Below are 11,495 nucleotides of genomic sequence, written 5' to 3'. Positions count from 1 at the left end.
AATTTTTGAAAGAATGACATAGCCCAAGGACAGAACATAAACGGAATAGAATCAAATGGGTCCAACATGGCATATAAGTCAACTTTGATTAGACCTTGATCCTCAATCAGAAAGCTAAATGACATGCCCAGAGGTGCCATGACAGTTCCAAGGCACTGTCAAAAGACCAAGGAGTGGGTGGTGGCCCAATTTCCGGAAATCTGCACCATATCCCCCAAATAGTTGAAATAATCCTCCCACTCACTAGCAAATGAAATTACCCAGCCTATAAAAATTAACCAAGCCACATTTTGCTGTTGTACTCTCCCTCTGTGATGGCCACACTCTGTCTGTGGAGTGTGCTTCTCTCTGAATCTGAATAAATCCATTTCTTACCTATCACTTTCTCTCTCACTCAATTCTTTCTGTGCTGAGACACAAGGAACATGATCCTAAGTCAAGATATTAGGTGAGTGATTCCAATTAAAAGATTGTGGGTTCAAGTCCCAAACTGGGTTTTGACTGGGTTCCAGTCCCAGCTGTGTGGGTTAGAGTCCCGGGCTGAATTTTGCCTGGGTTCCAGTCTGGGTTTTGTCACGTGAGTGTATGTTCCTCAGTTCTTTGTCTCGTCACAACAAAGATTTGGAGCGACGGACATTAAGGCCCTCGGCGCATCACAGCTCTTGGGTCTTGGACAAACCGTGCTACAGCTCTTAGGCAAATCAGTGTTACAGCTCTATTTTATTTAGAAGATAGCAGGAGAATCCAAGACTTGAAGAGAAGAGAGTGGAGGAGTACGTGGGGAGGGAGGGAGAGACAGTGGGAAAGAGTGAGACAGAGAGAGGGAGAGAGAACGCGCGCGCACGCGCATGCACGCGGGAGAGAGAGTCCGAGAGAAAGCACTTTGGCTCCTCCTTTTATATGTTTTTCCCTCCACCTGGGCCTGCCCTATGCAATTTGGGCTTAGCCAGGAGTGCTGTTTGTTCTGCCTGAAGTCTTCACTCTGGTCCTCGGACCTTCCTTGTCTTTTAGCCACTGCCATTTTGGACTCCTTTTCCCTATTCTACCTACCTAACATTCCCCCCTCAAGAGATGGGAGGCCCAATTCTTTGGGAATAGGGGCGTCGAGGTCTTTCTGGCTACTTCCTGCTGAACTGGGGTGCGAGGGGTATTGGGCCTCCCCCTCTTGCTAGTCTCAATCCTCAGAGTCCTTATAGTGGTGTCCAAGGGTGTGTGATATTTTCTGTGGTCAGCTGTAGTTTCGTATCTTTGTTGAACTGGCACTGCATGTTGTAGCTGGTTGACCTGGGCAGAGACAAAACAGGTTAGACAATTGACAGTACATGGAATAATCATAGGCATCATCAATATAGCATAACAAGGACTAGTAGGGACATTGGTCAATTTTAAATTCACATGGCCAGGATGGCTCAAGTCCCTCTTTGTTCAGGGATCAGAAGATCTATCTCCTGTCTATTTTGGAGTACAGTATCTGTCAAGCTGTGTTGGCTCCTTAGAGCTATCCTGAGAAATCTTATCCCCAGAAACCAGATTTTGGGGGTGTTCATTAGAATGATACTCATTAGTAGTTCTGAATAAGTATTTGGGATCTCCCAGGGGCTCACAGGTGTATTGAGTGTCCTCTTCTGTTTTCTTCCATGGCTTGACTCGTGAGTAGTGAATCCAGGAGTCATGTCCTGGTACCTTGACTGCTGTGGGGGTAGAAAGTATTACAGGGTAGGGGCCCTTCCATGTGGGCTGGAGTTGAGCCTTTGGGGACCCATCTTTCCAGACTTTAATTAGGACTTCAGTTCCTGGAACATATAGTGGTGACTCTTTAGAGTCTTTTGGGTCCTGGTTCATACCCCACAAGTGTATATCCTGTTGGAATTGCCCAATGGCTATGGTATAAGACTGGAGGGTCTGAACCTCTGGATCTAGGAAGAGGTCACTGACATAAACAAAAGTCTCCCATATAGCATCTCATAAGGACTAAGACCAACCTGTTCCTTAGGGGCAATGTGTGTGCGGAGGACAGCTATTGGTAAAGCCTCCTTCCATCCGAGGGAGGTCTTCTGGAATCCGAGACTAGGCCACGTGAGCTTTCTGCTGAGTTCGTTTTTCGCTGTCCCGGTTTCCAGCATGATGGGCCTTCCCCTGCGCTGGGTTTCTTCGCCTTCCCTTCTAGCACAGGAGCTTTGCTGAGTTGGGCTCCTGCTGTGCTTGGCCTCTTCCACGCAGAGGTTGTTTCAGCCAGGTTAAATCCGAGTCATGGCACCATAGATGTCACGCGAGTGTATATTCCTCGGTTCTTTGTCTCATCACAACAAAGATTTGGAGAGATGGACATTAAAGCCCTCGGCGCATCACAGCTCTTGGGTCTTGGACAAACCGTGCTACAGCTCTTAGGCAAATCAGTGTTACAGCTCTATTTTATTTAGAAGATAGCAGGAGAATCCAAGACTTGAAGAGAAGAGAGTGGAGGAGTGCATGGGGAGGGAGAAAGAGAGAGAGAGAGAGTGTGCGCATGCACACGGCAGAGAGAGTCCGAGAGAAAGCGCTATGGCTCCTCCTTTTATATGTTTTTTCCTCCACCTGGGCCTGCTCTATGCAAATTGGGCTTAGCCAGAAGTGCTGTTTGTTCTGCCTGAAGTTTTCACTCTGGTCCTCGGACCTTCCTTTGACCTTCCTTGTCTTTTAGCCACCGCCATTTTGGACCCCTTTTCCCTATTCTACCTACCTAACAATTTTGACCTGGTTCGAGTCCTGGCCATGTGGGTTCTATTCCCAACCTGAGGTAAACAGTTTCAGTTTCATATACTAAGTTACTTTCCTTGAAGAAAAATTTGCAAAAGATATAATAAGGTCTTATTTCACTTCTAGTAAACCTAGGTATAATAAAAGTATTATACTTAATAGTGATGATTCTAAAGACATGTCTGTATTAATCAAACCAACAATCTTAAAATAGCTTTAATACCCAATATTCAGTACTGAGTATTACCCAGATCATGTGAACCTGAAATTAGTCCTAGGTCGTTTCTTTTATATTTACAAGTATTTAATTTCTAAGTGCTTACTTTCAAGTCAATTAAATAGAGCTCATTCACAAGTTAATTTTTACATAAAGACAGAACCAGAAATCTCACAGTTTTTCTGCTTGAGCTTAAAAAGGCCTCTGCCCGGCCTCCCCTTTCAGTTTCACAGGCTACAAAATAACAGATAAGTTCCTGAGCACCAAGGCAGAATATTTACATTTTAAGACTTGGGCGGGTGGGAGGAATGCAACTTTCTCCTAAAAGGACTTGTTTGCTCACAGTCAGAATTATCAAGACGGGTTTTATCAAGCCAGCTTCTTCTAACTGCATATGCAAAAGGAACCAGTTTTGGAATTTCAAAATTCTTTCATCTCAACCAATTTTTTCTTTTTTCCCCCTGCAGCCTAAAGAATACTGTGGCCACACAGTGTTTAAAAAAAAAAAAAAAAGTGTTTTTTTTTTTTTTTTTGCCATATAATCATAGCTAAAATCCTTCCAAACACCCAGAATACACCCCAAAGAGCTGTGAGCTGGAACTGAATCAGAGCTTCCCATTTTACAAAAAGGCAGCAAGAATATCCATCATACAACATGGAATGCACACTCACAAACCAAAAGACAGATCCATCGCAAATCTGCCAAGGGGATGACCAAAACAGGGTCCTAAACAAAGGCTTCCTCAACAAAACAGCCTTGAATGGCAGACACACATCAGAACCAATTGGCAAAATGCCAAAATAGCATAAAGTGAAGATAGCCCACATGCTCACTGGTGGACTTACCAGTGGTTCTGGAGCTCATCAGTTCATTTCAGATGCACAGTTCCATTTCCACCAACCAAAAGCAAAAATTCACAGCCAGTGCCAAGCAGGGGAGAAACGGAGAGAAACCCTGAAACTAACAGTTTCAACAGGTGCTGAGACATCCCTGAAAATACCCCTCTCAGGGCCAGCTAGCCATGAGAAGCTGGATTGTCTCCAAAACTGTCCTGGAACACTGTGTGGCCAATTGACTACTCTGGGGAACCCAGAGGAGCAAGACACTACAAGAGGGCATTCCCATGCTGGGGGCCAGAACCTGTTACCAGTCTCAGGTTTGGCTGATGGCTGCTCCAAAGCCCATGCTTGAGAAACAAGTGTTTGTGGGAAATGAGTTTCCTTTATGCAAGAGGCCAGCAACCTGGGGAGAAGGCAGACTCACAGCCAAGAGCCATATCTGAAGATCCTGCTGGACCATAAAAGCGTTTAAAGAGAGAAGCAGGAAGTTATTTGGGGAGAAGGGTCAGAGTATTTGTTATCTTTCACTGTATGCAGACTTTGTAGACAGGCTGGTGCTGAGGTAACTGAGTGGTGTTCCAGGACTCTTGTTCTCAGCCTTTAGGAACTGTCCTCCACCTGGGTGGGGGCCTGAGTTCCAGCAGAGGAACGCAAAGATACTGCTATGGATATTCTTTGAGGAGGAACCAGGACCCTGCTCCATAGCCTCACTATTGTTTCTTGACTGCTTCTCCTTTGTTTCTGCATTTCCCGCCTTTCACATTAGCAACAGTTTGAATCTGCCCTTTGGAATTCAGGGCAGGTCAAGAAGTCCGAATGGAGCCTATTTCCTACAAACAAGAAATGGGAGACACAGAAAGAATCTGTATTGAGGAGGGACCCACTGGGTCTTGCTCAGTTTCACTTAGGAATTCTTATGGAATCTATTCTGTTTCACTGTTTCCTCTACTTCTGTGACAGTGTTACATTGCTTTCTGGAGGGTTTTTTTTTTTTTTTTTTAAAGAAGATGCTGTGAGCTATGTTTGGGCTTCCCAGATAGCTCAATGGTAAAGAATCTGCCTGCAATGCTGGAGACGCAGGTTCAATCCCTGGGTCGCAAAGATCCCCTGGAGAAGGAAATGGCAACCCACTCCAGTATTTTTGCCTGGGAAATCTCATGGTAGAGGAGCCTCGCAGGCTACAGTCCATGGAGTCCCGAAGAGTCCAGCCCTACTGAACACACATGGGAATGTTTGATATATGATTAGATGCCTCCCCCTTTACTATTCTTTCTACACATAGTTTTCCTAGCAACTTTTACCTGTTTATTCTTCTTCTATAAGTTATATTTATCATCCCTTAGAAAATAAATGTTTGTACTTATAGTAGAATCATAATAAATTAATAAATGAAATTAGTGAGACTTGAAATTGTGATGTGTTGATATATTCTAACAAAGAGCTAGTGGTATATTCTTCCATTAGATCAAGATTGAAAATGTTTTACACACACACACACACGAGATGGGGTATGTGAACAAAGCTCTTCCTCCCTCTCTCTCATCCACTTCATATAGATATTTCCATTACAGGCACCTGCTGTTGTAATGGGCAGCACGTTGGACTAAGTCTCACAAGGGTCTTAAAAGCATGTGGTATTGATAAAGTATCTACAACAAGCCCCAGATGTTTCTACCTTCTAGTCACAAGTCTCACTTTCTGCAAACTGGACAAACGATTTCTAAAATTAGGATGTCATACCATATAATATAAGAGAGAATTTCCAGCCCCAGTGGCTGTTTCTAAGGTTCTGTGTGAGAAATATTCAACGCCACAATTCTGGGTTATATTTCATTTCATTCTTTATTTACTTAATTTTCTAAGACTGTGGACTAAGAGGCATTCAGTATTAGAAAGAACTGTTCCAAATGTTAAGCTAGTGCCTATTTTGCTACTGAAATTAGTGGTTTTTAAATATGTGTTTTCCTTTAATTTACTAAGAAAATGGATGGCATCTTTCTCAAATTCATAAAGACAGCCTGCAGGGAAATAGCTAATTATCCTAAATATATTTTAAAACTCCCAAAAGGAGATACAGAAAGAACTATTTCAAATGGGTCTGTTAGAACAGCTTGAAGCCCTTTGATAAACTCTTGGATCATGACAATGATGGGATTTATCAGGACCCTTTCTGTATGTGCAGCACAAAGAAAGGGGAGTATTATCCTATGCAGAAACCTGTAGCTGCAAGGGGGAAACAGACCATTTAAATGCAAATCTTCTAATCCAAGAGATTCACTCTCTAAATAGAAGTGGGTCTTCAGGGTGACTCATGAAGTTAACAACATACAGCCATTCCTGTGGGATTACTTATTTTAGGAAACCTAATAACCTGCTTTATTATGTGAGGATACAACGTTCTGCCACGTAACCCCCTAGACTTTCCCTAGTAACTGTTGCTCATAATGTGTGGGCTCCCTGGTTGTTTAAAGTTTCAGCAGTTCCTTAAGTTATGAATCAGGTGCCAAAAAAGCTGCAGCTTTCGCTGAAGTATTAAATCGTCTATAGTAATTACACAGTATATATTCTCCAGTCACAATTATTGGAAAAGTGCTGAAGAAAAATATGTTAAAAAGACAGAATGGTATATATATTTGAGGGGCAACAATATTTCATAAGAACAGTTCCACTGCAATATACATATCTCTGAGCTGTCTCTCCACAAATCACACTGAATATTCATTTAAATTCCTTTCTCCTATGTTCTATAGCATAGTAAACTATTTGTTAGCTATATTTATGATGCTGAAAAACACAATGACAGACTTACACCCATCAGATCGGGCGTCTCAGTTTCAACCTTTTTTCCAGAATTTTGGTTTATAAAAAGTAACCATCCTCCATATCCAATATTCTCTTGTAAGTAAACAGTGATTCAAGCAGATTCCTGGTGATTGTGGAGAAATGGGTAGAATTGCAAGCTTTAAATAAAATCCACTGATTAATAAAAGCTTTTTTTCCTGGTCACATAATCAGGATTAGAAGGGCTAAAACTAATTCATTTCCTTTGCTAAAACAAAGAGCGGGCTTCAAATCCCTAAAATGCAAGGATGCAGGCAAGAGTTCACAAAGGAATTGCATTCAAACTTGACTTTGAAGGAAAACAGGCCTGCTTCTGAAAAGATGGTGGGAAGTTTCAGGGATGTAGGGGAGAAAAGCATCTGAGTTTAGAATTGTGGCACACAGAGATCAGGAGAGGTTTAAAAATCAGATACAATTAAAGGACTTACAGGGTAGAGGAAACGCAGTCAGAGAGAGATCAGAAATATGTGCTAGACATAGAACTCTGCTCAACGCTATGTGGCAGTCTGGTTGGATGGATGGGAGGCGAGTCTGGGGAGAATGGATACTTGTGTATGTATGGCTGAGTCCTTTTGCTGTTCACCTGAAACTATCACAACGTTGTAATCTGCTATGCTACTGCTGCTGCTAAGTCGCTTCAGTTGTGCTCGACTCTGTGCGACCTCATAGACGGCAGCCCACCAGGCTCCCCCGTCCCTGGGATTCTCCAGGCAAGAACACTGGAGTGGGCTGCCATTTCCTTCCCCAATGCATGAAAGTGAAAAGTGAAGTCACTCAGTCGTGTCCAACTCTTCACGACCCCATGGATTGCAGCCACCCCAATGCAAAATAAAACTTTTTTTTTTTAATAAATATAACAACAGCAACTAAGGGCTAGATTCAAACCATGTAAGAAACTGTATTTGCTCTCTTAAGGAGTCTAAAAAGTTTAAAACAGTCTTCTTGAAAGAACTCTGTTTTGTTTTGTCTTTACTCAATGTGTTTATAAAGCAGAGGATAACGTGATGTGTGTTATAGGGAGATAACTAACTTCGCCCTGGGAGTACCGAGTAAATTGGAGAGGGGAAAAGGAAAATATTTAGGATACCAATACAGTCACCAGATCATACGCTATGACATCTCATTATAGCTGTCGAGATGGAGAAAAATGACCTTAAAAATAAATACAGACAGTGAGATCGACAGACTTCCTGAGTAATTTAATGTACAAAGGGAGAACACAGAACATTCTATTTTTGAAGACTGGGTAGATAGAGTATTGTTTACTAAATTAAATGCTGTATCAATATGACTTGATATTGAGGACTGTGTGAGCAGTCTGCAAGGATGTGGGGTGAGGCTTGGGGTGTAAAGGTCAGAGTTCACCTGAATAGGGAGAGCCAACAGGTAAGAGGCTATCAGAGTCTCTAGGTCAGCACAAATGTCAGGCCCCTGTCCAAACCGGATTATCATGAGTTTGCAAAGTAGAAGACCTCAGATCTAGCCATTATATATACTAGAATTACCTAGAAGTTTAAAAAATATACCAATTTCCTTGATCCCATTTCCAGTGATCCTAACTCTGCCCTTGTATGGTTCATAGCCTTTGACATTGTCCTTACAAGTTCTTCATAGATTCTAACATGCAAGGAGGATGAAACTCACTGCTATAAATGGTAACTAAGGAGAATGGAAATGCTTTATTTATTCTGTGACCTTCACCTGGATCATAGTTTGTCACATACCTGTCTCCTTCACGCCAGAGCTGTTCCATTCACAGTTTCATTTCTCAGGATTCATTCCTGTGACTTTGCACAGTCATGTAAACTGTTCACTTTCTCACTCACCAATATCTATCCACTGAACAAGGCTATTTGAGGGGTGCTAGGAATAGAACGGAGAAGGAAATGGCAACCCACTCCAGTGTTCTTGCCTGGAGAATCCCGTGGACAGAGAAGCATGGTAGGCTGCAGTCCATGGGGTCACACAGAGTCGGACACGACTGAAGCGACTTAGCAGCAGCAGGAGTAGAATGGAAAGAAAAATACTACCCCATCCCTCACTTCATGGAGTTTATACAGTCGGTGTACAAAGAAGCAAGAAATGAAAGGAGAAATAAGAGAACGAACTTGAAGTGCATATCTTTTCTGCCAAGGTTACAGTCACTTTTATGTCATCCCTAATTAATGATAAATGGAATTTCAAGCATCTAAATAAATAAAGAAGCATTTGGGTGACAAAACACATGTGTCTGTTATTACAAAATCTGTCCATGAGCACTCCATCTTTTTTCTTTTTTATAAGGCTGACCGAACAAATCCTAATATTCTAAATAAGAGGATAATGCTAAGATGCATATGTTTATTTTTAACAGGCAAAAATAACTTGTACTAAGGACACTGATGATTCATGTTGCTCATTGTCCCCTAGAAGAAGCAGATTATTATGAAATAGAGCAGAACTCCTTCCTTTCAGAAGAACTAAATAATAATACTTACATTATCATAATCTTCTTAAGGTATAGACCTCCACAGCTCATCTTAGAAAGGGTAAATGTGTCAAAATCTTAAGAATTATATCACTTAGAGGACAGAGAAAGATTCAGTAGGGTCTAAAATTTATCTCTAATTTTTCTGTTCAGTGGAAGCTTATTTGGTTGGAATAAACTGTATGGCATATAGTAAAATGAGGACAATGAGCATTTTTAGACCTTAGTAGAAAGACAATAAAAAAACACCACACAAATATTTGGCACATTTTTCAGAGCAAGAGATATAAACATCTTTGTTGAGCACAGATCCTTAGAGATAGCTCAATTTCATTTACGTATTAAAGAAAAAAATACAGAAAAGTGAAATTCAAGAAAATCATACTTGGAATCATAGAATCAGAGAACTTCAGAGCTAGAAAGGCCTTCAAGAATTTATTGCCATGTAGTCAAATTTTCTATTTTTTGATAGTTTTATTGAGTTTCAATTTATATCATAAGATCCACCCATTTTAATTGTTCAATAATTTTAGTAAATTTAAAGATTTGTGCAATCATCAAAACAATTCAGCTTTAGAAGCTTTCATTCATCCTGGATATTCCTTATACATATCTGCAAACAATCTTTGTTCGTATTCCCAACCCTAAGTAACAACTCTACTTTCTGTCTCTACAAATATCCCTATTATGGACCCTTCAGACAAGCAGAATCATACAACATGTTATCTCTTGTGTCTGGCTTCTTTTACTTGGCATAGTAACTTGGAGGTTCATCCACGCTGTAGCATATGTGAGTAGTTTGTTTCCTTTTCACTGCTGAATAATATTCAATTGCACCAACCCTTTGCATTTAAAGATGAAGAAATTGAGATAAAGTGAGGCAGGATCACTATTTCAAGTTCCTACAACACGTGTAGCCTCTCTGAATGTGAAATCAGACTCTAACATGATAATAAATGCCCTAACCTCATCCTAGCTGGTTCTGTTTACTAGGGAGACAATTATCAGTGTATAATCTGTGAGTGATTGTGTGTGTGTGTGTGACTTTTCATATTAAGTTCAGAGCAACTGCCACTTAGCTGAACGATACAGTTTGACCCTAGCTATTTCCCAGACATTTATGAAAGCAAGTCCCCCTAAAACCAAGTTCCTCAGAGTGTTTATAATTAACCTCTCTATTTATATATCTTTCCTCTCCAACTAGCTGTAAGCACAGTCAAGGAGGAAGACATTTTCTCCTACTCTTCCAGGTTCTTCTGGTTGGTCTAAGAATTAAACTGAGAAGATACAGGTCAACAGCAGAAAATCAGACAAAGGTTTAATAACATATACATGGGAGAGACCCTGGAGAACAAGGTAACTTGCCAAAATGGCCTCACCTTCAACAAAAAGACAAAAGAGAAACCTGGGGCAGTGGTTTGGATCTTCAAAGAGGAGGAAGGCAATTCTCATGGAGATGGAGATGAAAAAGCAAATGTTTGGTAAACAAATGTTTGTTGGGCCCTGCAGAGACAGTGGGACACAGAGATGGATTTTAATAGACAGACTCTGCTGGGTTCATCCCTGTTGGCACACCTAACTATATTATAGCTGTCTATGGTGATGGCTCCCTGCCTGAAACAGCTCCTTTAATTACATTCTTTAGGCTGTTAGAGGGAAGGTCAAAGTTTCATCCTGAGTCTTGTGGGCCTGACAGTTTCGAGCTCGAAATGATCCACGTGAAAAGGAAACATTTTGGGGTGGCAGACTTTGCTCCCCTGCAGCACTCTGACATGAGGGAGCCCTCCAAGGCCTAGGGCCATAACTGCCACACAGAACTCTGGCTACAAACCTATTTCACATTCCAATGTGGTGTTTTGCAAATAGAGAATCCCATCCAATGTAACTATTCTGAGATCCCATAGGTAGGTAACAAGTACCAGAGAAAAGTAAATAATTCAGATTTTGTTTACTTCTATACTTGGAACATGCCATGACAAAAGATAAGCTCCAAGTTTTATATTTTCTTGGATATTCAGGAAAATTAGTCATAGTATTCTGCAATCTCCAAGGAATCTAAGGAAGGCTATCACTCTTTCTAATTAATCCCATTTGATTTTGATTTTATTAAGAACAACATGGTGATGCATGCTTGACCTCTCACCTGATTTTAATTAGGTCTCATGAAACACAATTTGGAGAATTTGGCCGTTCACCTCATTATAAAAGAAACAAGTTATTCTAAACCAAGTTTCTAATGAAAATCCTGTTTTCCAACCAATAGGCATGGTCTGCTCCTAGATATTAAATATTTGCAAAATAGACATAAGCCATCAATTTCCAAGGTCATGTTAATATAAATATCCTTAATCTCAGATTTTTGACAATAATTTTCATTTATACACTGATTTATAT

The 11,495-nt window shown here is 40.9% G+C and overlaps 1 long non-coding RNA gene across 3 annotated transcripts in view; it reads right to left on the bottom strand.

The window, feature by feature from the left end:
* Nucleotides 1-701: 701 nt before the first annotated feature.
* The window catches only part of LOC147353356 (uncharacterized), a 100,237-nt gene continuing 89,443 nt past the window's right edge, over nucleotides 702-11,495 (bottom strand). For all 3 annotated transcript variants that reach the window (XR_015145023.1, XR_015145027.1, XR_015145026.1), the window contains exon 6: nucleotides 702-1,284. This is a non-coding gene — a long non-coding RNA (uncharacterized LOC147353356). The remainder of the gene's footprint in view (nucleotides 1,285-11,495) is intronic.

This window comes from Bos grunniens, chromosome 18 (genome assembly GCF_055505025.1).
Source record: "Bos grunniens cultivar Pamir isolate PY7600 chromosome 18, Bosgru_T2T1.0, whole genome shotgun sequence".
Taxonomy (NCBI): domain Eukaryota; kingdom Metazoa; phylum Chordata; class Mammalia; order Artiodactyla; family Bovidae; genus Bos; species Bos grunniens.
The sequence above is the reverse complement of the archived record's forward strand: the minus strand, read 5'-3'. Positions and strand labels throughout refer to the sequence as shown.